The following is a 23,854-nucleotide window of genomic DNA, read 5'->3' as shown; positions in this document are numbered from 1 at the left end:
GCACTGATTAGCATTTGGTGATAAACACATAAATGTATTTATGGTTTTATTGGCTTTCCCAAATCATAGGTGTTGCTATGTGGATATAAATATTTCTGTTCGCAATAACAGAAACAAAGCTCACTAAAGACACAAGATTAGACAACAAGTTGAAAATGGCCAGAACTCTTGAGCAAAATGGAGTTACTTAGCAAAAGAATTTGTAAAGTTAAAAGAAAAGGATGGGGGAGGATGACTTGACCTGAGGAAAGCTAGTGCCTGGAAAACATAGGGTTAAAGTATTTTAACTTAACTTAGGTCCAAGATAAAGAACAATGTCTGTGTTGTAAGTCTGTGGTGAGGTAGCAGGATTTAGTGGCCCCACTAAACATGAGTGAATTATTTCACACCATCCTTCTACTTATCAGTTAGTTTAGAGACAGAATCTCCTGAACATCTACTAGCTTTGGATACTCCTTGTCTGCCCGTCCTGTTTTGCTTGCAATAAATATCTCACCACAGACTTACAACACAAACATTGCTCTCCAGGCTGAACAAATCCAGCACTCTCAGCCTGTCTCCAGAGCAGAGGTGCTCCAGCCCTCAGAACATAGAATCATAGAATAGTTAGGGTTGGAAAGGAACTTAAGATCATCTAGTTCCAACCTCCCTGCCATGGGCAGGGACACATCACACTAAACCATGCCACCCAAGGCTCTGCCCAACATGGCCTTGAACACAGCCAGGGATGGAGCATTCATAACTTCCTTTGGCAACCCATTCCAGTGCCTCACCACCCTTACAGTAAAGAACTTCTTCCTTATATCCAATCTAAACTTCCCCTGTTTAAGTTTTAATCCATTACCCCTTGTCCTAGCACTATAGTTCATAATTAAGAGTCCCTCCCTAGCATCCTTATAAGCCCATCTTCGTGGCCTCCTCTGGACTCACAATTCCCTACACAGCACAGCTTCCCTGCACTCCCAACCAACCTGGCTCCAGCACCCACGGAGACCTCAGGGCTCTGGACTTGCATTTAACCAGCCAGCAGTGCCCTGCAGCACTCCTTCTCCCTAACATAAGTGACCTTCACATCCCTAGCTGGGCAGACATCTGGGCAGGGGACACAGCCAGGGCTTGTGTCCCCTGACTGCTGAGAGGAGCTGCTTTTATTTCCCCAGTTTCAGTTATCTGGGAACTGGCAGAATTAGCTCCAAAGCTGAAGGGAAAAATGCTGTGCCCTGGAATGCAACTCCCAGCAGGACAGAGCAGCTGCTCTGCAGTGAGTCAGGGGGACTCAAATGCGGCATGAAGAAGACTCAAGGGTTTATCAGCCACAGCAGGCATGCTGCAGAGCCCAGGAAGACTGCCACACATCCTGCTATTCCCAAGGAAAGCTTACATAGACATGATGCAGTACCACTCTCCAGGAGCGGGCCCTCCAAGTGGCAAAGCAGTGCTGCTCTAGTTGGGGCTCACAGCACCACCATCCCATGGGATACACCCTTCTGCCAGGGAGAATGCTGCACTAGCATCATGGAGATGGGGATGGCCACAGAGAGCAGACATCTGTAAGCAGGATCAGCTCTGAGGCTAGGAGGTGGTATGCAGTGTATCTTCCCCCTTGTCACTGCTCAGGGCTGGCAGGTAGCAAGAGCCACTTCTGTAACACAGCTGCCTCCCCCAGGGAGCAGGACCACCCAACTGTTCCTTAGGCATGAAGAAGGTCATTGAAGAGAGACCAGACCCTTTGCTGAGGCTCCATTTTCCATTTCCATGATGACCAATGGCTGGTTAGAGTGACTCACTTGATCTTCTCCAGCACCTGAGGACAACATTGTTGAAACAACGAGAACACAAAATCACAAAATGGATTATATAAACCTTTAGAATTAGTTTTAAGCAATGTTAAGTTTGATGGCTTTGTAACAGTAGCAATGGAAAATTACTGAAGTGTACATAGAAAAAAAATGGAGTACAGCTAGAGAACATACTGGCACAAGATAAATCGTTATAGTTGATGTAGCTTCAAGAAAAACAGTATAGAAGAACAGGACACAGGGATAAGGAGTATCTGGGAATGGCAGGTGTCCAGGATGGGCTACAGTTAAACTAACTGATAAGTAGGAGGATAGGAGGATTATTATGTCTCTGGTGCTAATGAAATTATTAAGCTGGTATAAGCATCTACTTTGTGTGCTTCAAAGGCTGCCCGAAGTGATGAAGATTGTTGGAAGAAGTAAATGACCCTCAGAGACCACCACCACAATTTTGTATGCATGCGGGGAACTTTCTGGAAAATAATGTAATCCATATGCAGCCTCATGAATATGTATGTATGCCCAGGGACTATATAAGGATGGCTTGTGTAGCAATAGAGAGACACACGTTAGGAGGAGCTATCCCCCGTGTCTCCTGGTGCTGCAATAAAGAATACCTGCTTGTCAGCTTGAAAACATTGTTGGCAAGTTTGTTCCTGGAGTTTTCTTCGAATCAATTTGGTGACCCGGAAGGGACCCTGTCCTGGGTTCAGCAGTAGCAGTCATTTTTTCTCCTTCTTGGTAGCTGGTGCAGTGCTGTGTTTTGACTTTTGGGCTGGGAATGGTTGCTGATAGCAAGTATGTTTTGGGTTACTGCTCAAATGTTTGGTTTGTCCAAGGCCTTTTCTGAGCTCATGCTCTGCCAGGGAAGGAGGGAGGCTGGGAGGAAGGAGAGACAGGACACCTGACCCAGGCTAGCCAAACAGGTATTCCATACCATAGCACGTTATAACCAGGGTGTAACCGGGAGAAACCCGGGAAGGGCTGGAGCTCTGGGGGGCTGGAGGAGGTATCGGTCAGTGCTCGGTCGGGCAGGGTGGGGTGAGTTATGGGTCGGTGGCTGGCGAGGTGTTGTATTCTCTTCATTTGTTACTTCCTTTATCATTATTAGCAGTAGTAGTAGTAGCAGTAGTGATTTGTGTTGTACCTTAGTTATTAAACTGTTCTTATCTCAATCCGTGGGGGCTACATTCTTTGGATTTTCCTTCCTAACTATCCAGCAGTTGGGGGAGCAAGGGGGTGAGTGAGTGCACAAGCTGTGCAGTTTGGTTTTAAAACAAGACAGACCCACTCTGCTCAGCTGCAGAACCTGCTGAGGACAGGGCTCTCAGGAATTTTTCCCAGGGGAACCGCTCCACTCATTCGGATCACTGCGGGAGCAGACAAGGACCATCTCATAAAAGGTATTCTTTTCTTTTGTATTGTCTGTAAGGTGCAGGGGGCATCTTGCATAAAGACTACATTGGTCATTGGATTGGTTTGGTAAGCGTACGCAAGGTTTGGAAGCCTTCCGTAAATCGAGATAAGAAATCTCGTAGGTAAAGGCGTATACCCGGCTGCTAGCGTCCGTTTGGTATACACCCACAAGAAGCAGGGGGCTTCTTGTGGTTTGGATCCTGCAAGATGCAACGGGCATCTTGTGGAAATGGTTTTGCATCTTGTTGTAGTTTGTTACATTAAGGATTTTGGTCTTCTGATTTTGGTATCAGTGATAGGATGTTATAACTGTATTATTAATTGTGGTTTGTTTGATAGAATTTTAGTCTCTATCTCTGTTTCAAGTGTTGTAACTTTGTGGAGTGTGTCTGTGGGATCCCTACTGTGTGTGAGCGAGAGATTGATAATGGAAAATCAGCAGAGTGAAGAGATCATGAAAAAGAGTCCTTTAGGGTGCATTTTGGCACACTGGAAAGAACTGGGAAGGTATCCTGGGGGCTTGATAAATAAGAAAACGTTGGTAAAATATCGTAACCGATGGTGGCCTTTGTATACTTTGGAAGATCAGGAAAAATGGCCTAAAAATGGAACCTGAAATATAATCTATTATTGCAATTAATATTCTTTTGAGGCAGCAAGGAAAATGGCATGAAGTAATGTATGCAGATATGTTTTTAACTTTATGAAACCACATGGAGTGACAGACGCAATGCAAAATTAATATAGCTTCACGTGATCCCTTAATTTTGGCTTTGGAAAAGGACAGGGAAATCCTGAAAGTTAAGATGGAGAGATGTTGTTCAGCCTGTGATACTGGGGAAAGATGTTTAAAGTTAAAAAATAGTAATCAGGAAGATTGGCTGGAAAATTAGCTATCACAGGTACCTCCCAGAGGAGCACCCTCTGCATCTGTCCTATCTGATATTCATAAGGAGCAAGAGATCGCTGTCACTGGCACCAAGCAGCAGATGCACATTCTGAGTTCAGAAAGGGTCAAACCAGAAGTGCTGTTGCAGAGGCATCTGCAGCCCCTGCAGAGCAGGGTGAGCAACTGTGAGGAGAAAAAAAAAGGAACACCAAGGGGGAAAGGAGGGGAGCTCGAGCAGCTCCTGTGTCTGAGCATGGGATGGGTGCTGGGGCAGGCAAACAAGTGGGAGCAGACATGTTCACGGATGGGACTGAGGGGTTGTTGAATAAATATGGACAGGAGGAAGCATGGAGAGCGTATAGGAATCGGGAACAGGTAAAAATGGAAAAGCTGGGTCGTGCTATAGCCACGGCTGTGGTGGTTGCTTTGAAACTAGGGGGAGAGTTTGGATGCTGTGAGACTGCCCTGGGGGGGTAGAGCATTGGTGTGGCTCAGGTGACTGAATTGGAACTAGACTGACAGGGACCTGGGGAATCTACCCTAGCAGATCCACTGGTTAAATTAAAAGCAAGGACTAGAGGAAATGAAGTGGAATTTTAGTGGATAGAGGAGCAACTTATTTGGTGTGAAATGTGAGAGAAAAGAATTTGTTACAGACATGGGAGCTACTGGCCACCAAGAAAAAGAGAAAAAGAAACCCAAACAAACATCCCGAGGCATTCTTTCTGACACAGGAAGAGAAACTCAATTAATTTGGACGGTACTACCTAAAGGGTTTAAAACAGTCCAGCAATTTTTGGAAATCAGCACGAGAACTAGAATCATGGAAGCCACCTACTCAGATGGGGATTCTGTTACAATATGTGGGTAACCTATTATTTGCTCCCGAAACAGAGGAAGAATGTATCCAGTGGACAGTGGAATTATTAACTTTTCTGGGACTGAATGGTTATTGAGTATCCAGACAAAAGGCCCAACTAATCCAAACTCTAGTTTTCTACCTAGGATATGAAATAACAGGAGGACAGAGAGAACTTGGAGCTGCTAGACAAGAAGCCATCTGTCAGACTCCACGACTGTCAACCAACAAGGAGCTCCGGAGATTACTGGGAATGACTGGATGGTGCAGACTTTGGATCCATGATTATGGTGTTCTGGTAAGACCACTATATGAACTTTTGAAGGGGAAACCCTCCCTCTTTAGAATGGACTGATTCAGCAGAGGGGGCTTTTGGAAATTTAAAAACAGAGCTAATGAGAGCTGCAGCTCTGTGACTTCCGGATGTAACTAAATCCTTTTGGCTATATTCCTGTGAAGAACAGGGAATAGCTTTGGGGGTCCTTGCTCAAAAACCAGGACCCTACAGAAGGGCAGTGACTTGTTTTTCAAAACAGCTGGATGAAGCGAGCAAAGGATGGCCCAGATGCCTAAGAGCTGTGGCAGCAGTTGTCATGAATATTGAAGAAGCTCGCAAATTCACCTTGGGACAAAAATTACTGTGCTAATGTCCCATGTTGTATCAGCAGCCCTGGAACAGAAAGGAGTCCACTGGTTATCTCCTTTACGTTTTTTTAAATACCAGGCCACCCTTGTGGAACAAGATGATATAGAAATTGCGGTCACTAACGTTGTGAATCCAGCATCCTTTTTGCAGGAACAATCAACAGAACCACTAACACAAGACTGCTTGGCCACCATACAGACTGTATATTCAAGCTGACCACACTTGAAAGAAAAACCTCTGGAAGATGCTGATTGTTGGTTTAGTGATGGTAATAGATTCATGAAAAATGGTAAATGAAAGGCAGGATATGCCATTACCACCACTTCACAGGTAATAGGGGCAAAACCTCTACCCTCAAACACCCCTGCCCAGATGGCAGAAATAATAGCGTTAACGAGAGCCCTGGAATCGGCTAAAGATAAAAGGATAAATATTTGGACTGATTCTAAACATGCATTTGATGTGGTCCATGCGCATGGTGCTATCTGGAAAGAACAAGGGCTTTTGCACACACAAGGGAAACAGATCAAACATGCTGTCATGGTCTGAGCATGTTTTGAGGGTGTTTTTGTTCAAGGTTTTTTCCAGCCAGGTGGAGGAGGGGAGTCCGGGAGGAAGGAGAGACAGGACACCTGACCCAGGCTAGGCAATGAGGTATTCCATACCATAGCACGTGATGCCCAGGATGCATACTGGGAAAGAGAAGGCTGGAGGGGTAGAGCTCTAGAGAAAAATGGAGGAGGGAGCACGCGGTGCTCAGCCGGGCAGGGTGGAGTGAGTTATGGGTCGGTGGCTGGTGGGGTGTTGTTTTCTTTTCACTTGCTGTTTGCTGTATCATTATTATTTGTAGTAGTAAATGGCAGTAGGGGTTTTGTGTTATGCCTTAGCAATTAAACCGTTCTTATCTCAATCCGTGGGGGCTACATTCTTTGGATTCTCCTTTCTAACTCTCCGGGAGTTGGGGGACTTGGTTTAAACCACGACACATGCTAGAGAAATTCTACAATTACTGGAACCTGTTCAGCTACCTGAAGAAGTAGCTATTATGTACTGTAAAGGTGAGGCCGCATCTGGAATATTGAGTCCAGTTCTGGACCCCTGTGTTCAAGAAGGACAGGGAATTGCTTGAAAGAGTCCACCACAGAGCCACAAAGATGATTAAGGGAGTGGAACACCTCCCTTATGAGGAGAGGCTGAGGGAGCTGGGTCTCTTTAGCTTGGAGAAGAGGAGACTGAGGGGTGACCTCATCAGTGTTTACAAATATGTAAAGGGTGGGTGTCAGGATGACGGAGCTAGGTTTTTTTTCAGTGATATCCAGTGGTAGGACAAGGTACAATGGGTGTAAACTGGAGCATAGGAGGTTCCACGTTAACATCAGGAAGAACTTCTTTACTGTAAGAGTGACAGAGCACTGGAACAGGTTGCCCAGGGGGGTTGTGGAGTCTCCTACGTTGGAGATATTCAAGGCCTGCCTGGACAAGTTCCTGTGTGATGTACTCTAGGTTACCCTGCTCTTGCAGGGAGGTTGGACTAGATGCTCTTTCGAGGTCCCTTCCAACCCCTGTGATTCTGTGATTCTGTAATTCTGTGACTTTGATCAGGAAAGTGGAAATAATTTGGCCGAATTTGAAGCCAAACGAGCAGCTGAACAATCACAAATCATGTCCTTAATCCCTGATGGCAAACTAACAGTTGAAAAAATCTAAACCTAGGTACTCAAAGAGGATAGAAAATTGATCCAAGACCTAAAAGGACAGGAAAATAAAGAGGGTTGAGTTCAGATACCTGATGGGTGAATTGTAATCTCTTATAACCACCTCCGGAAGTTAGTTCAGGAAGAACATAATAAAACGCATTGGGGTAGCAACTCTTTACATAAATATTTAGGCAAACAAATTGTAGGAAGAAATCTATACACCACAGTTCAATCAGTGACAAAACAATGTCAGCTGTGTCTTAAGAATAATCCTAAAACTGAAACTAGAAATCAAATTGGGACAACTGGGAGAGGAAGTTATCAGGGACAGCATTGGCAAATAGATATTTCTGAATTACCAAGAAAAGGGGGTGATCGATATTTGTTGGTGTTAACGAATACTTTTTCTGGCTGGTCAGATGCATTCCCTTGGATGATAAATAATGCAAGACACCTGATTAAAACATTATTTAACGAGATAGAATCTCACTTTGGAGTACCAGAAGCAATTTCTTCCGACTGAGGTTCACAGTTTAGTGCAAAATTGTTACAAGAAATTAGCAAAAATTGGAAGTATATTGGCAACTACATGTTCCATACATGCCATACAGACCATACGTGGTGTATGGATACAAGAACCACCCAGCTGAAGGTACAGAGGCTCCCAAGGTGCTTAAACACACCCACAGCCCAGCATGGAGCACCCTCATGCTGGGATGCAGGGTGTGTGGCCTGCAAGGAAACAACAGTACTGTGATGGAGTTCTCCTTCAGAAAAATCCAATGAGATCCAGGAGGAAGCCTGTCCCTAGGGGCACCCTTAGGGCAGGAACACCTCAGCTTTCAAGACATACTGCCAACATTTTAACCCAGGAAACAGGCATGGAGGCAGCCATTCCCTGGGAGAAGCTGGAATGCTGAACTGCATGAGGTACATTCCCACAGCTCAGCTCCCTTCCACACTGAATGGACTTGAAGCTCTCAAGGGAGCCCCCCGCAGCCCTCCCATACTGTCTTATACTCCCACCCAGGGCTCACTCATTTCTGGATGTTAGCTTTGCTTGCTTGGTCCAGGTCATCCATAACTTTCTTCAGTACTTTAACAGCCTAATTCAGTTCATCTTTCTGCCACTGTGGGATGACAGCAGTGGCCAATGTCTGCAAAACAGGAGTAGTGGAGAGCTGTTGTGGTTTAAACCAATCCGCACAGCTTGTGCACTCACTCCCCCCCCTTGCTCCCCCGACTCCCGAAGAGTTAGGAAGGAGAATCCAAAGAATGTAGCCCCCACAGGTTGAGATAAGAACAGTTTAATAACTAAGGTATAACACAAATCACTACTGCTACTGCTACTACTACTAATAATAATAATGATAAAGGAAGTAACAAATGAAGAGAATACAACACCTTGCCAGCCACCGACCCATAACTCACTCCACCCTGCCTGACCGAGCACCGACCGATACCTCCTCCATCCCCCCAGAGCTCCAGCCCTTACGGGTCACTCTCCGTTCCATCCTAGTTATGACGTGCTATGGTATGGAATACCACGTTGGCAAGCCTAGGTCAGGTGTCCTGTCTCTCCTTCCTCTCTGGCAGAGCATGAGGCTTAGAAAGGCCTTGGAAAAACCAAACATTTGAGCAGTAACTCAAAACATACTTGCTATCAGCAACCGTTCCCAGCCCAAAAGTCAAAACACAGCACTGCACCAGCTACCAAGAAGGAGAAAAAATGACTGCTACTGCTCAAACCAGGACAAGAGCGTTAAAGGTACCAATAACAACTGCAGGAGATGATGCACCACACTCATGAACCTCAAAGTGCCTCAACTGGCAGAGCCCAGTAAGCTCCTTCCTTCTCTCAGTGCCTGACAGCCTCAGGCATGAGGTGCTGGCTACAGCACCCACAGGATACAGGGCTTTGTGGACAGGAGCAGGAAGGCTTCATTAATACCACCCCAGTGCTGGTAATCAAGGTCCCATTCACTTTAGGAAGACAGAGCACTGATACCATCCTCACCTCACAGAGATCTGTGATCTCCTTCCACACGTCCTTGGTGGGAGCTGTCTGGACCTTCACCTTGGCCTCTAGGGCTGACAGAAGCTTTCTGAGGCTGTCAACTTTCCTGAGGGCCTAGCAGAATACAATCCCATTTAAGTCAGGCAGGGCAGGGAGATGTAGCAGGCTAGGCTCTTGGCTACCCCCATGAGAAGGGCTGAGGAATGCTGTAGCCCCCAGATCTAGTTCAATAACTCCTCTGGAAGCAGCAAAGCCAAAGCAGGCAGCACATGACCAGAACCAGGGTGCAATGCCAGCAGACAGGCCCCAGGACTTCTTTGCCAGAAGGAACACCAAGTTCCTCCAAAAAGAGAAAGCCATCCCCTCAAACCCTGGTGATGAGTATCCCAACAGGGATATTGGACAAATTTGAACAAAATGAACCTTGGCACAGGGTTAATATGTGGGATTTCCCAGAGGATCTCTCCTGCCTCCTCTTACCTTTCAAGCTTTGGCCCCAGAGACTGCAACTATCCTCTGGATGCCTTTAGCAATTGCTTCTTCTGAAACAATCACAAAGGGGCCAGAGTGGTTGGAGTTCTGCAAGTGCCTTTGGCAAGAACCCAGAAAGACCCACAAGAGAGAGTTAGAAGTCCACCTCTCATCTCAGCAGTATGGAAACAAGAAAACCACCCTGCCAGAGATACACAGCAAGCATGAGGACAGGCAGAAACCCCAACCTAACTACTAAAAGCAAATTAGTGAGGAAAGGGTGGCAAGGGCTTTGTTCCTGCACTGTCCGAGACTGTGAGTGTGGGCAGGGACAGCACACAGGCAGTCTTCCTGCAGCAAAGACTGATTTTAAATGTGGATTGACTCAGAACTGGGAATGCAAAGACACATCATGATCACCACCACCTCTGGCCAGCAGACACCCACAGCACTCACAACAGAGCTTAGGCTCCACAGGGACTCCTTTCCAGCCACCCTGATGCATTCCCCAGCTTCTCCAGATATTCACATCCCCCCAGAGAACTCTACAGAAGTGATGGAGCCCACGGAGCCAGAGGGGTCAGCCAGTAGCTCCTCCACAGGGATGCCAATCGAGACCACACAGACAGGTTTGGGGTAGGTCTCATCAAAAACTGCCCATAGTGCTTGGATAGTTTTGACTGCTGCCAGAGGGCAGTCCTGGGCATACACTGTCTGCAGAGGACAGGAAAGGGGCGCAGGTGAGAGCCAGTCCTGTCAGCTGTGACTGAGTGCCCATGTTCACAGGGAATCCCGACTTCCTCTGAAAGACCTTAAAAGGGACCTTCTGTGCCTCACCTGAGCTGTTGTTTGCTGAGCTACAGGGATCCCAAAGTCACTGAGAGATGCCCCATCTTCAAAATTCCATATAGCACTGCCTGCTTAGACTCCCTGTGTACATTCAAATGGTTTCTAAGCACAGACTCCTGAGCAGAGCACAGGGTCCTCCAGGATCTGATCTGGCACCACACAGAGCAATGCTCTCACCACTGAGGACACATCACTGGGGTGGCTGGGTGCACACTAAATCCAGCCATCCCTGCAAAACTACTCTGACAAGCTTCTTGACTTTTGTAGCTAATGTGATACTAGAGCAGGCATGGAAATACTCCGACCCTAGAGAAGGCTTGGTACCAATCCACATGGAGTTTTCCAACTCAAAATCCTTTGAAGTCATGCCAGTCTGTACACAGTACTGCACTGGCAGCTCAGAAGACTCCTGCTGGGCTGGACTCCTAGTATCCCAGATCATCCAAAAGCTGTACTTGAGGTATTTTTTTCCTGTGCATATGCAACCTGGCAGCTGTACTCACCTTTGCCTTCTCAGTCATCTGGTTGGTGTTCCCTTCAATTTTCTTGATCTCCTGGGTGGACAAGGCTCCCTTGGCTGTGAAGTTGAATCGCAGCCTGTCCAGTACAACCAGTGACCCTCTCTGGTCAGCTTCCCCCAGCAGGGAGCGCAGGGCAAAGTTGAGGATATGGGTGGCCGTGTGGTCACTCATAACTGGCCTCTGCCTCATCTGATAGAGGAAGCCACTGTTAGATGGGATCCCACATTGCAGAGCTAAGATCACCTCTTCCAGCAGAAGTGGAGGTCAATGTGCTGCTCCAACAGAAACCTAAACTAGCTTGAGACCAAAAGCAACTTATTAGAGCCTCAGCTAAGGGAGCAGGACATTCCCTACCAAATTTGTGCATGGCTCTTCCTTGGCAGGCCCCCCTTGTTGGGCCTGTCTTGAGTGAGGCCAAGGACAGACCAAGTCACAAGACACTGATCTCTGCTCCTCAGCAGGGAGAAGCACTGCAAGATGGAAGCCTTCTCTTTTGCTCAAGATGCTGCCTCTACAGGGAAGGAAAATGCATTTTGCAGACCAGACTCAACCTAGCACTCAGCAGGCTGAGCCCACAGGAGCAGTGTCTGGAGTAGAGCAGGCAGCCCAGGCTCTCCACTGTCATCCAAAACACAGCAGGGCACCATATGCATTCTACCTCCCAGTCCTGACCCAAAATGTGTTTCTGCTGCTGCTCAGGAAAATCCAGTGAGTGTGGCTCCAAGCCATCTGGGCATTATCTGCCTCATGGTAGAGAAAGCCAAGCAGGAGAGGCCTTGAGCCAGCCAGACTGGAAGGTCCACACTGTTTGCCTGCATCTTGTGCTGCAGGGAGAGCAGACTCAAACACTAGGGCCCCAGAGCACCATCAATATAAAGGGACAAAATCCAGGGAAAAAGAGATGAGGCCATGTGTTACACTATGTCTTAACTCACTTCATCAATAGACAGGTGGACCTGATCTCCTATTTTCAAGTTTCCATAGAGAGTTCCTATGTGAAACACATAGCCTCCTCTGGCCTGCACATTCTTCACTGTGAATTCTGTTTTCTGTACAAAGGGAGAAAGGCACCTAATGAGCAGGGAGAGAGGCCAAGGGGGGGATACAGTCCAGCCAGAGGTCTGAGCTGCAACTGGACAGGTCTCAGCTGAGAACCAGACTGGTGTTTGTGGTAGGAAAAAGCTGAGTGTCCCCCCAGGCACAGCACACAGGGCTGCAAAATGAAGGAGTGAATAGTTATGTGGCACAGTTATGAGTCACAGAGGAGCTGAAAGAGCTCCCCACCTCTGCTGGAAAGCACTGTCCTGAACAGCAATCCCAGCAGCACCACCACAGGCATCCAGGTTCTGGCAACAGCCTGATGCTGCAGCACAGAGTTCAGTTCCCCAAGAAGCAAAGGGAACAAAATTCCAACACATCTGTCATGCTGGACCCCTGGAAAGGAAACCTGTGCAATGCATGACACTTGCCATGGACAAGGAACTGCTAGAGCTTGCCTGGCCCCTTCTCATCCTCTGCCCAGTGTTGTCAGGTCTGCCCCCATCATAAAGGGCCAGTGTGATGGTCTGTGTGTGGTCAGCCAGCACGGGGCAGGCCATATCAATACCATCAGCATCCTCAGCACCAACCTGCCCCATATAGGGCCTGGCACCCATGCCCTGTGCACAGAGGAGAAGGTGGTGGCAAAGGGCACAGTTCAGGATGGTGGGGACCAGCAACATGGCAGAACAACAGGAAAGTGCCTCAGAAGCCAACCCCATCCCACTGCCTGTGACCACACAAGAAGCATGCTCCCCTTGGAAAGTGAAGCAAGAGCTATGAGGCTCTGCATGGTGCTACAGCCTACACTTCCAGAGTCAAAGGATCTCTAAGACCAGGGGGAAGAAAAGCCAATTTATCCCAACATTAAGAGCCCAGAACATAAGAGAGAGGGAGAAGGATAGAGTGCAGGGAAATAATCTGTTCTGCACACTAGCTCGAGGACCAGAGTCCTGGCATAACCTGCCCAGCCAAGGAACTTGGTCCTGCAAGTCATGTCTTATGGCAAACTGTCATGGTTTATGGCAAAAACCTCCTCTCTCAGGGGATTTTCTACAGAGCAACATGTTCCAGGTGGGAGACTGAAGGACAAACTCTGATTCTGAGTTAGCAGTATCACATGCTCTATTACATGGAAAAAAGATGGCACTTGGCCATATGGGACTGCAGAGCATCTCCCACTCAGAGATGACCAAGGAGTGTGCATTAGGACAGTTCACCTGGGAAATTGCACTGCTCCTTGTCCAGTACTTTCCCCTGGAAGTATGTCCCAAGGCAGCAATTATTGTGCCAGACTGTGTTCCCATCCTCAGGAAAGTACAAACCCGTGGGGCTTGCAGTAGCTGGGAAAGCAGAGACCTGCAGACTTCATCGCCCTGTCCAACCACCCCATGCATCTGCCCAGGGATTCAGGGAATGGATGCAACTGGGTCAAGCCCAGACCCAAACCCCCTAGTTCATATCTAATGGATGGCTTCAAATTAAGGAAGGAAATGTTCAGTATTATAGTTATAGTATCTTTTGTTCTGCAGCACAGAGACCAGCCTCTCCAGGCCCATCCCAGTATCTTCTTCTTAAGAAGAAGTTTCAGTGTCCCATCAGCTTCTCTGCCCAGCCACAAGAAGAAAGATGAGCTATGATAGATAAAGGCTCTGCAGAGGAAACCCCATCTCTCTCCTCATCTGTATGGGGATTTTGTGCCATTAGGTTTATGACATGGGCCTGTACACAAGCCACACAAAGGACAACTTTGATAAAATACAGTGAACAAGATTCTCAATGACAGCTTAAGATGCAGAGCGGGATGGCACTTATCCCCTACTGAACTCCTGGCAGATGAACTAAGAAAATACTTCCAGTCTGTCCCCAAAGCCAGTGTGGTGACCAACATTTTCTATACAGGAGAGTCAGGGCACAGAGCATCACAAAGTGCACAGCACCTGGACAAGAGGGAATGGAGAGCAAGCCAGAGGCAGGTAAAGGAGTACAGAATCTGAGCAACCTCCCATAATGAGCTGGAGCAGCCTGGGGAGGGAAGCAGGTCTGGCTCACTATTGAACTGTATGAACACCTGTCCTGGGTTTAGCAGTAGCAGTCATTTTTTCTCCTTCTTAGTAGCTGGTGCAGCGCTGTGTTTTGACTTCCAGCCTGGGAATAAAGCTGATAAAACTGATGTTTTTAGTTGTTGCTAAGTAATGTTTACTCTGACCAAGGACTTTGTGAGTCTCATGCTCTGCCAGGGAGGAGGGGAGGCCGGGAGGAAGCAGAGACAAGACACCTGACCCAAGCTAGGCAAAGAGGTATTCCACAGCATGTCATGCCCGGGGAGGTAACGGGGCTTACCTGGAAGGGGTTGCTCTATTCTGGGTTGGGCTTGTTTTGGTGGGTGGTATTGTATTCTCTTCCCTTGTTATTTCTCTTATCATTATTATTATTGGTGGAAGCATTTAAGCAAGTATGGTCTCCTACCCTGGTTCCTGGTGTAATACATCTTTGTTCACAGGTGTAATATTTATTACCTGGATTAGGATTAACTATTCCAAATGTTAATCTTTCCTTTGAATACAAATTGCTAGGGTTCACCCACAGATTTGTCCATGAGACAGTGTTAGAAATTGGAACTCCAATTAAAGGGAGATCCAGGCTTTCTCCTGATTTAGGCAACTATGCACATACCCAACAGTCACTGCGATTAAAAACTTTAGTGACATTCTGCATCTGGTACTCTGAAGCGAGGTATTATCTCATTAAATAATGTTTTAATCAGGTGTCTTGCATTATTTATCATCCAAGGGAATGCTTCTGGCCAGCCAGAAAAAGTATCTATTAACACCAACAAATATCGATCACCCCCTTTTCTTGGTAATTCAGAAAAATCTATTTGCCAATGCTGTCCCTGATAACTTCCTCTCCCAATTGTCCCAATTTGATTTCTAGTTTCAGTTTTAGGATTATTCTTAAGACACAGCTGACATTGTTTTGTCACTGATTGAACTGTGGTGTATAGATTTCTTCCTACAATTTGTTTGCCTAAATATTTATGTAAAGAGTTGCTACCCCAATGCGTTTTATTATGTTCTTCCTGAACTAACTTCCGGAGGTGGTTATAAGAGATTACAATTCACCCATCAGGTATCTGAACTCAACCCTCTTTATTTTCCTGTCCTTTTAGGTCTTGGATCAATTTTCTATCCTCTTTTGAGTACCTAGGTTTAGATTTTTTCAACTGTTAGTTTGCCATCAGGGATTAAGGACATGATTTGTGATTGTTCAGCTGCTCGTTTGGCTTCTAAATCAGACAAATTATTTCCACTTTCCTGATCAAAGTCACTTTGTTGATGTCCTTTACAGTACATAACAGCTACTTCTTCAGGCAGCTGAACAGCCTCCAGGAACTGTAGAATTTCTGTAGCATGTTTAATCTGTTTCCCTTGTGAGGTCAAAAGTCCTCGTTCTTTCCAGATAGCACCCTGTGCATGAAACACACAAAATGCATATTTAGAATCAGTCCAAATATTTATCCTTTTATCTTTAGCCAATTCCAGGGCTCTCGTTAACGCTATTATATCTGCCTTCTTAGCAGAGGTGTTCGAGGCTAAAGGTTTAGCCTCTATGAAGTGGTGGTAATGGCATATCCTGCCTTTCATTTACGATTTTTCATGAAGCTGCTACCATCAGTAAACCATGAATCAGCATCTTCCAGAGGTTTTTCTTTCAAGTCTGGTCGGCTCAAATATACAGTCTGTATGGTGGCCAAGCAGTCTTGTGTTACTGGTTCTGTCGATTGATCCTGCAAAAAGGATGTTGGATTGACAACGTTAGGGATCGCAATTGCTATATCATCTTGTTCCACAAGGGTGGCCTGGTATTTAAAAAAACGTGAAGGAGATAACCAGTGGGCTCCTTTCTGTTCCAGGGCTGCTGATACAACATGGAACATTAGCACAGTAATTTTTGTACCAAGGTGAATTTTCAAGCTTCATGAGAACTGCTGCCACGGCTCTTAGGCATCTGGGCCATCCTTTGCTCGCTTCATCCAGCTGTTTTGAAAAACAAGTCACTGCCCTTCTGTAGGGTCCTGGTTTTTGAGCAAGGACCCCCAAAGCTATTCCCTGTTCTTCACAGGAATATAGCCAAAAGGATTTAGTTACATCCGGAAGTCACAGAGCTACAGCTCTCATTAGCTGTATTTTTAAATTTTTAAAAGCCCCCTCTGCTGAATCAGTCCATTCTAAAGAGGGAGGGTTTCCCCTTCAAAAGTTCATATAGTGGTCTTACCAGAACACCATAATCATGGATCCAAAGTCTGCACCATCCAGTCATTCCCAGTAATGTCCGGAGCTCCTTGATGGTTGACGGTCGTGGAGTCTGACAGATGGCTTCTTTTCTAGCAGCTCCAAGTTCTCTCTGTCCTCCTGTTATTTCATATCCTAGGTAGAAAACTAGAGTTTGGATTAGTTGGGCCTTTTGTTTGGATACCTGATAACCATTTAGTTCCAGAAAAGTTAATAATTCCACTGTCCACTGGATACATTCTTCCTCTGTTTCTGTAGAAATTAATAGGTCACCCACATACTGTAACAGAGTCCCCGTCTGAGTAGGTGGCTTCCATTATTCTAGTTCTCGTGCTGATTTCCAAAAATTGCTGGACTGTTTTAAACCCTTTAGGTAATATCGTCCAAGTTAATTGAGTTTCTCTTCCTGTGTCAGCATTTTCCCATTCAAAAGCAAATAAATTTTTGCTTTCTTTGGCCAATGGTAAGCAAAAGAAATCATCCTTTGAATCCAAGACAGCAAACCATTCCTGATTATTATTCAATTTAGTCAATAAATCATACAAATTAGCTTCTACTGGATGACTATTCTCTGCAATCTTGTTGACTGCTCTGAGATCTTGAACCAATATGCAACTTTTATCATCGTATTTCTTTACTGTGCAGATAGGAGTATTATATTACAATTCACATTCAATGAATAATATATATTTTAAAATTTATCAGTGACTTTTTTTTTATTATTCCCTTTGATCTTCTAATTTTAAGGGTTATTGTTTTATTCTAATTGGGCAGGCCCCCATTTTTATTTCCACTTTAACAGACAAAGCATTTTTCGCCTTACCTGAAACTTCAGATGCCCATACTCACAGATATACCTGATTAAGTGTCGTGGTTTACAACCAAAGTGCACAGCTCGTTAACTCAGTCCCCCCTTTGCTCTCCCATCTCCCGGAGAGTAAGGAAGGAGAATCCAAAGAATGTATCCCCCACGGGTTGAGATAAGAACAGTTTAATAACTAAGGTATAACACAAATCACTACTGCTACTACTACTACAAACAATAATGATAAAGCAAATAACAAGTTACTAGAATACAACACCTCACCAGCCACCGACCCATAACTCACCCCACCCTGCCCGACCGAGCACCGACCGATACCTCCTCCAACCCCCCAGAGCTCCAGCCCTTCCCGGGTTTCTCCCGGTTACATCCTGGTTATAACGTGCTATGGTATGGAATACCTCTTTAGCTAGCCTGGGTCAGGTGTCCTGTCTCTCCTTCCTCCCAGCCTCCCTCCTTCCCTGGCAGAGCATGAGCTCAGAAAAGGCCTTGGACGAACCAAACATTTGAGCAGTAACTCAAAACATACTTGCTATCAGCAAGTGTTCTCAGCCCAATAGTCAAAACACAGCACTGCACCATCTACCAAGAAGGAGAAAAAATGACTGCTACTGCTCAAACCAGGAAATGAAGGATTTCTTCTATTTCAGGGAGGTCCTCCTGTTTGCTTTTCTGCTAAGTTAGAGATAAACTCAAAACTGCAATTAACTGTTTGTTTTTAACTCTAAATTCCATTCTGCCTTCTTTAAATGTTGCTTCTCACCCTAATAAAGATTTTAGGGAATTTGACATACATAAAAATTTATGCATTCCTATCTGTTTTCCAAATTTGTATTTAAGGTTTTCAGAAAGACTGCCTCGAGTTGGTTGTTTAGGTTTTTTTTTCTCTTTTTCTTGGTGGCCAGTACCTCCCATGTCTGTAACAAATTCTTTTCTCTCACATTTCACACCAAATAAGTTGCTCCTCTATCCACTAAAATTCCACTTCATTTCCTCTAGTCCTTGCTTTTAATTTAACCAGTGGATCTGCTAGGGTAGATTCCCCAGGTCCCTGTCAGTCTAGTTCCAATTCAGTCACCTGAGCCACACCAATGCTCTACCCCCCCCAGGGCAGTCTCACAGCGTCCAAACTCTCCCCCCAGTTTCAAAGCAACCACCACAGCCGTGGCTATAGCACAACCCAGCTTTTCCTTTTCTACCTGTTCCCAATTCCTGTACGCTCTCCATGCTTCCTCCTGTCCACATTTATTCAACAACCCCTCAGTCCCATCCGTGAACATGTCTGCTCCCACTTGTTTGCCTGCCCCAGCACCCATCCCATGCTCAGGCACAGGAGCTGCTCGAGCTCCCCTCCTTTCCTCCTTGGTTTTCCTTTTTTTTTTTTCTCACAGTTGCTCACCCTGCTCTGCAGGGGCTGCAGATGCCTCTGCAACAGCACTTCTGGTTTGACCCTTTCTGAACTCGGAATGTGCATCTGCCGCTTGTTGCCAGTGACAGCGATCTCTTGCTCCTTATGAATATCAGATAGGACAGATGCAGAGGGTGCTCCTCTGGGAGGTACCTGTGATAGCTAATTTTCCAGCTTATCTTCCTGATTGCTGTTTTTTAACTTTAAACATCTTTCCCCAGTATCACAGGCTGAACAACAGCTCTCCATCTTAACATTCAGTTTTTCCCTGTCTTTTTTCCAAAGCCAAAATTAAGGAATCTGGCAGAGCTATATTATTTTTGAATTCAGTCTGTCATTGTGTGTGGTTTCTTAAAGTGAAAAACATATCTGCATACATTACTTCATGCCATTTTCCTTGCTGTCTCAAAACAACATTAATTGTAACAATGTAACAATGTATTATAGTTCAGAGTTCCATTTTAGGCCATTTTCCCTGATCTTCCAAAGTATACAAAGGCCACCATCGGTTACAATATTTTACCAACGTTTTCTTATTTATCAAGCCCCCAGGATACCCTCCCAGTTCTTCCCAGTGTGCCAAAATGCACCCTAAAGGACTCTTTTTCATGATCTCTTCACTCTGCTGATTTTCCATTATCAATCTCTCGCTCACACACAGTAGGGATCCCACAGACACACTCCACAAAGTTACAACACTTGAAACAGAGATAGAGACTAAAATTCTATCAAACAAACCACAATTAATAATACAGTTATAACATCCTATCACTGATACCAAAATCAGAAGACCAAAATCCTTAATGTAACAAACTACAACAAGATGCAAAACCATTTCCACAAGATGCCCGTTGCATCTTGCAGGATCCAAACCACAAGAAGCCCCCTGCTTCTTGTGGGTGTATACCAAACGGACGCTAGCAGCCGGGTATACGCCTTTACCTACGAGATTTCTTATCTCGATTTACGGAAGGCTTCCAAACCTTGCGTACGCTTACCAAACCAATCCAATGACCAATGTAGTCTTTATGCAAGATGCCCCCTGCACCTTACAGACTATACAAAAGAAAAGAATACCTTTTATGAAGATGGTTCTTGTCTGCTCCCGCAGTGATCCGAATGAGTGGAGCGGTCCCTCTGGGAAAAATTCCCGAGGGCCCTAGGGAGCCCTGTCCTCAGCGGGTCCTGCAGCCGAGCAGAGAGGGTCCCATCTCGGTTGCCAAATTGATTCGGAGAAAACTCCAGGAACAAACTCGCCAACAAAGTTTTCAAGCTGACAAGCAGGTATTCTTTAATGGGGCGCCGGGAGACATGGGGGATAGCTCCTCCTAACGTGTGTCTCTCTATTGCTACACAAGCCATCCTTATATAGTCCCTGGGCATACGTACATATTCATGAGGTTACGTATGGATTACATTATTTTCCAGAAAGCTCCCCGCATGCGTACAGAACTGTGGTGGTGGTCTCTGAGGGTCGTTTACTTCTTCCAACAATCTTCATCACTTCTGGCAGCCTTTGAAGCACACAAAGTAGATGCTTATACCAGCTTAATTGGTTCATTAGCAACAGAGACATAATAATCCTCCTATCCTCCTACTTATCAATTAGTTTATCTGTAACCCATCCTGGACACCTGCCATTCCCAGATACTCCTTATCCCTGTGTCCTGTTCTTCTAGACTGTTTTTCTTAAAACTACATCAACTATAATGATTTATCTTGTGCCAGTATGTTCTCTAGCTGTACTCTATTTTTTTTTCTATGTACCATGCACCTCAGTAATTTTCCATTGCTACTGTTACAAAGCCATCAAACTTAACATTGCTTGAAACTAATTCTGAAGGTTTATATATTCCATTTTGTGATTTTGTGTCCCCCTTGTTTCAGTCCCTGGCAGTGTTCAAGGCCAGGTTGGATGAAACCTTGGGTGATATGGTTTAGTGTGAGGTGTCCCTGGCAATGGCAGAGGGATTGGAACTAGATGATCTTAAGGTCCTTTCCAACCCTAACTATTCAATGATTCTATGATTTTATTCTATGACTCTATGATCTCCTTCCTGAGCATTACAGAACAGGGCTCTGTAGGCATATGCCAAGCCCCAGCACATTGCAGCAAGTTGTCCCTCTCTGGTATTGCCAGGACAACAGTATACCTCATCAACATGTTTTAATCTTTTTTCCAGATTCTGTACTTTTTCAGGAGTCAAGTTCTAAAGCAGTGAAGGGGCTAACTGGCCTAGATACTTGCCCATAGTATCCCACACACCCTGTCACTCATGACTCTCCAGCCTCGGGGAAAATCTCTTTGTGTTGTATTCTTGGATTGTCATTTAAACTTAGACAAGGCCTGAGCCCAATCCCTGCTTAGATTCTGACATCAGATGAGATGCGGCATTCTCAGGGTGGTATGGCCGTACGGAGAATGCATGCAGCATATACAGCAAGATGCTGGTTCCCAGCAAAAGGAGCAGGCTGCTTTCAACTGTACTCAAAGGATATTCAAAGACTTAAGAATTGTCAAATGCTGCTGTAAATAGCCTGATGGGGGAGAGGAAGGTATGAGGGGTTAACTCCTTCACAGTTTGGATCTCAGAGCATGGAGAAAAAAATTCATAATTGTTAACAATTCCCTTTACACACCTCCAAAAGTATAGAGGTGATGGCCACACTTAGAACGCAAGCCAGACCAGTTTCATGCTCAATGAGTCTATTATATCATGAGTCATAGAATCATAGAATAGTTAGGTTTGGAAAGGACCTTGAGATCATCTAGTTCCAACCCCCCGGCCATGGGTAGGCACACCTCCAGGAAACCATGCAACCCAAGGCTCTGTCCAACCTGGCCTTGAACACCGCCAGGGATGGAGCATTCAAAACATCCTTGGGCAACCCATTCCAGTGCCTCATCACCCTTACAGTAAAGAATTTCTTCTTTATATCCAATCTAAACTTCCCCTGTTTGAGTTTTAACCTGTTACCCCTTGTCCTGTCACTACAGTCCCTAGTGAAGAGTCCCTCACCAGCACCCCTGTAGGTCCCCTTCAGATACTGGAAGGCTGCTATGAGGTCTCCACACAGCCTTCTCTTCTGCAGGCTAAACAGCCCCAACTTTCTCAGCCCGTCTTCATATAGGAGGTGCTCCAGTCCCCTGATCACCCTTGTGGCCCTCCTCTGGACTTGTTCCAACAGTACCATGTCCTTTTTATGTTGAGGACAGCAGAACTGTACACAATACTCCAAGTGAGGTCTCACGAGAGCAGAGGGGCAGGATCACCTCCTTTGACCTGATGGTCACACTCCTCTTGATGCAGCTCAGAATATGGTTGGCTTTCTGGGCTGCAAGTGCACACTGCCAGCTCATGTTAATTTTCTCATCAACCAATGTCCCCAAGTCCTTCTCCACAGGGCTGCTCTGAATTTCTTCTTTGCCCAACCCTGTAGCTGTGCCTGGGATTGCTCTGACCCAGGTGTAGGACCTTGCACTTGACATGCTTAAACTTCATAAGGTGGGCATCAGCCCACCTCACAAGCATGTCAAGGTCCCTCTGGATGGCATTCCTTCCCTCCAGTGTATCAACCAAACCACACAACTTGGTGTCATCGGCAAACTGGCTGAGGGCACACTCAATCCCACTGTCCATGTCAGCGACAAAGATGTTAAACAAGACCGGTCCTAACACCAATCCCTGAGGGACACCACTCGTTACTGGTCTCCAGCCAGACATTGAGCCATTGACTACAACTCTTTGCGTGCAGCCATCCAGCCAGTTCTTTATCCACTGAGTGGTCCACCTATCAAATTGATGTCTCTCCAAATTAGAGACAAGGATGTCATGTGGGGCAGTGTCGAGTGCTTTGCACAAGTCCAGGTAGATGACATCAACTGCTCCACCCCTGTCCATCAGTTCCATAGCCCCATGGTAGAAGGCCACCAAATTGGTCAGGCAGGATTTCCCCCTAGTGAAGCCATGCTGGCTGTCACCGAGCATCTTGTTGTTTTTCATGTGCCTTAGCATGCCTTCCAGGAGAATCTGCTCCAAGATTTTGCCAGGCACAAAGGTGAGAGTGAAGGTCTGTAGTTCGCTGGGTCATCCATTTTCCCCTTCTTGAAAATGGGGGTTATATTTCCCTTTTTCCAGTCGTTGGGAACTTCACCTGACTGCCATGATTTTTCAAATATGATGGCCAGTGGCTTAGCACCTTCATTTGCCAGGTCCTTCAGGACCCGTGGATGGATTTCATTAGGTCCCATAGTAGAGCGAAACAAGAACCTTAGCCTGGACCCCAAAGCTGGTAAATATTCAGACAGCAAATGCTCGCTGCACTTAAGGCATGACGTGCTGAAACTCTGAGACCTAGCACAACTCTGAGAGCAAATAACTCAACACTGTCTTGAGTGACTATTTCTTAATCCAAACCAATGAATGCTTATCACAAATAGAATTTGACACACTCTGGTCAGATCTGTCATTCTCTCAACCCTTCCTGCCCCCCATTGATGCTGAAAAGGACTGTTATGGTTTAGGCTGAGAAAGTTGTGGCTGTTTAGCATGGAGAAGAGAAGGCTGCATGAAGACCTCATAGCAGCCTTCCAATATCTGAAAGGGGCCTATAGGGATGCTGGGGAGGGACTATTCATTAGGGACTGTAGTGACAGGACAAGGGATAACAGGTTCAAACTTAAATAACAGAGGTTGAGATTGGATATAAGGAAGAAATTCTTTACTGTAAGGGTGATGAGGCACTGGATGGAAACACAAGTGATGCCCAATACAATTGCTCACCACCAACCGACTGATATCCAGCTGAACCTGACCAGTGATCTGGGCCTTCCGGGTCACTCCCCCCAGTTTCTATACTGGACATGATGTGCTGTGGTATGAAATACCCCTTTGACTAGTTTGGTTCAGGTGTCCTGTCTCTGCTTCCTCCTGGCTTCTTGTACCCCTCCTCACTGGCAGAGCATGAGACTGAAAAGTCCTTTATCAGAGTAAGCATTACTTAGCAACAACGAAAAACATGTCTGTGTTATCAGCATTGTTCTCAGGCTGACAGTCAAAAACACAGCACTGCACCAGCTACTAAGAAGGAGAGAAATAATTATTACAGCTGAACCTAGGACACTG

The 23,854-nt window shown here is 45.8% G+C and overlaps 1 pseudogene; it reads right to left on the bottom strand.

The window, feature by feature from the left end:
* Positions 1-1,706: 1,706 nt before the first annotated feature.
* LOC117438215 (alanine--tRNA ligase, cytoplasmic-like) lies at positions 1,707-12,801 on the bottom strand (annotated as a pseudogene).
* Positions 12,802-23,854: the final 11,053 nt, after the last annotated feature.

The sequence above is a fragment of the Melopsittacus undulatus genome (genome assembly GCF_012275295.1).
Source record: "Melopsittacus undulatus isolate bMelUnd1 chromosome W unlocalized genomic scaffold, bMelUnd1.mat.Z SUPER_W_unloc_2, whole genome shotgun sequence".
Taxonomy (NCBI): domain Eukaryota; kingdom Metazoa; phylum Chordata; class Aves; order Psittaciformes; family Psittaculidae; genus Melopsittacus; species Melopsittacus undulatus.
The sequence above is the reverse complement of the archived record's forward strand: the minus strand, read 5'-3'. Positions and strand labels throughout refer to the sequence as shown.